A 2,588-nucleotide genomic window follows, 5' to 3' on the forward strand; every position below is an offset into this window, starting at 1 on the left:
CTCATACAAAGCAGACTGACCACAAACCTCCTGGTGGTGATGCACCCAGGAAACAACTAGCTACAAAGCTGCTTGCAAGAGTGCGCCCTCTACTGGCGGGCTGAGGAAACCTCATTCTTACAAGTGCGGGGCCGTGGCACTCCGAGAAACGAGACGTGGTCCAACGGCCACTGAACGTCTGATTCGCAAACTCCCCTCCCAGCGTCTGGTGCGAGAAATGGCTCAGGGACTTCAAAACAGATCTGCACTTCAAGATCACAGCTATTGGTAATTTGCAGGAGGCAAATGAGGCCTATCTAGTTGGCCTTTTCGAAGACACCAACCTACGTGCTATTCGTGCCAAACAAGTGACAATTATGCCAAAAAATGTCCAGCTAGCATGCTGCAAACGTGGAGAACGAATGTGCTTAAGAATCCACTATGATGGGAAACATTTTATTCTCAAAAAAATTTTCTCTTCTTCCTGTTATTGGTAGTTCTGAACGTTAGATATTTTTTTTCCATGGGGTCAAAAGGTACCTAAGTATATGATTGCAAGTCGAAAAATAGGGGACAGAAATCAGTATTGGCAGTTTTTCCATTTTCATTTGTGTGTGAATTTTTAATATAAATACGGGGACATAAAGCATTAATGCAAGTCAACATGTTTCAGTGAACAAGTTTCAGCAGTTCAACTTTATAACAATTAAAAATAAACCTGTTAAAATTTTCTGGATAATGCCAGCATTTGGATTTTTTTTTAAACAAGTATTTCTTATTGACAGCAACTAAATGGTGTTTGTAGCATTTTTGTCATAAAGTAGATTCCATCCATTCACTATGCTTTTCTAACTGAGTTGTCCTACATGCAAGTACGTGTTTTTAATGTTGTCTGTCTTCTGTGCTGTTCCTGTAAGTTTGCTATTAAAATACATTAAAATAAAAAAAAAAGCAAGAAATAATTAGGGATATATTTAACAAAAGATGTGTAATACCTGTACACTGAAAACGACAAAGCATTGCTGAAAGAAATTAAAGACTTAAATAAGTGAAGAGATATGCCATGTTCATTAATTAAAAGCATCAAATATTGTTAAGATGTCAATTCTTCCTAAATGGATATATGGATTCAACACTATCTCATTAGAAATGATAGCAGGGTTTTTTGTTTGTTTGTTTGTTTTTTAATAAATTGACAAGCTAACAATATAATTAATATGGAAATGCAAAGGAACATCTAAAACAGCTTCGTAGAAGACATTGATTTTAAGATTTCATAAGCCAAAGCAATCAAGACAGTGTAGTATTGGAGTAAGCTAGGCAAATAGATCAATGAATCACCAGAGTCCAGAAACAGTTCCACACATATGTAGTCAATTGATTTTAGACAAAGTTGCTAAGGCAATTAAATGAGAAAAGAAAATCTTTTCAACAAATGGTGCTGGGATAATTGTAAAAGTTTCACAATAGTCAGAATAATACTGAGGGGGAAAAAAAGGATGAAGCTAGAGAACATACACTGTAGTGGGGAACCCTGAGCATTTTCTGATTGTTAAACCTCCCCCCTTCCACTGGAGAAACTGTTTTAGAAATTTTATGCTTGGCTGTCTTAATTGCAAACTTTAGCTTCTGTAACCTAGCTTGCTTCCTGAACCCATGCAAATTAGGCTCCAGAACTGACCAATGAGCTATGTCTCATAGCCAACCAATCCGGACTAACAGACTTGCATCCCTCATTTGCATAAGAGGACCTAACTGAGAACTTGGGTGGGAAGTTTTTGGCTATATAAGGTGGGCCTTTTCCCTCATTTGGGGAGCCTAATGCTCCTGCTCTCCTTGCTTGTGAGCAATGAAGTGCTGTTACATGTAAAAGAGCTGTAACCAAAAAGAGCTGTAAACTATAAAAGAGCTATAAAACCAACGTTGGTCTTGGATTCCTCTGTGCTACCAGCTCACAACAACACTACACATATATATTCAGGTGATTTTTGACAGATGTACCAAGCCAATTCAAAGGGGAAAAGAAAGTCTTTTTAATAAATGGTCCTAGAAGTGTTAAAGGTCTTTTAAAATTTGTCTAGCAGGTTTTCCAGTTTTTACAGAAAACTACCCACACAATAATAATAATAATAATAATAAATGGTTCTAGAAAAAACTGGATATCTTTATTAAAAAATAAATTTTAATCCCTATGTCATTCTGTAGAGAAAAATTAACTAGAAAAGTATCATGGCATTAAATGTAAACAAATCTATCACCATACAGTTTCTAGAAAGATAAGTATTCTTATACAGGAGTCCAAAAACAAACCATAATAGCAAAAATATTGATAAATTGGACCTCATCAAAATTAAATTTTTCTGCTCTTCAAGTGCCATCACTGAGAAAATGAATTGGCAAGTCACAGAGTGGAGAAAATATTCACAATACATATCTGACAAAAGACTTGTGTCCTGATACATGCAAATTAATTTAAAAATTCCAGTTTTTAAAATGAGCAAAATACTTGGACAGCTTACAAAGAAAACATATGAACAGCCAACAAGCATGAGAAGAGTAGTTGAACACTGGTAATCATCTGGAAAATTTAATTTTGATGAGGTCCAATT

General features: G+C 35.7%; 1 pseudogene; it reads left to right on the plus strand.

Moving 5' to 3' along the window:
* Positions 1–11: 11 nt before the first annotated feature.
* Positions 12–2,588, plus strand: part of LOC103597777 — a 42,671-nt pseudogene continuing 40,094 nt past the window's right edge.

The sequence above is a fragment of the Galeopterus variegatus genome, unplaced genomic scaffold (assembly GCF_000696425.1).
Source record: "Galeopterus variegatus unplaced genomic scaffold, G_variegatus-3.0.2 Scaffold2420, whole genome shotgun sequence".
Lineage (NCBI taxonomy): Eukaryota > Metazoa > Chordata > Mammalia > Dermoptera > Cynocephalidae > Galeopterus > Galeopterus variegatus.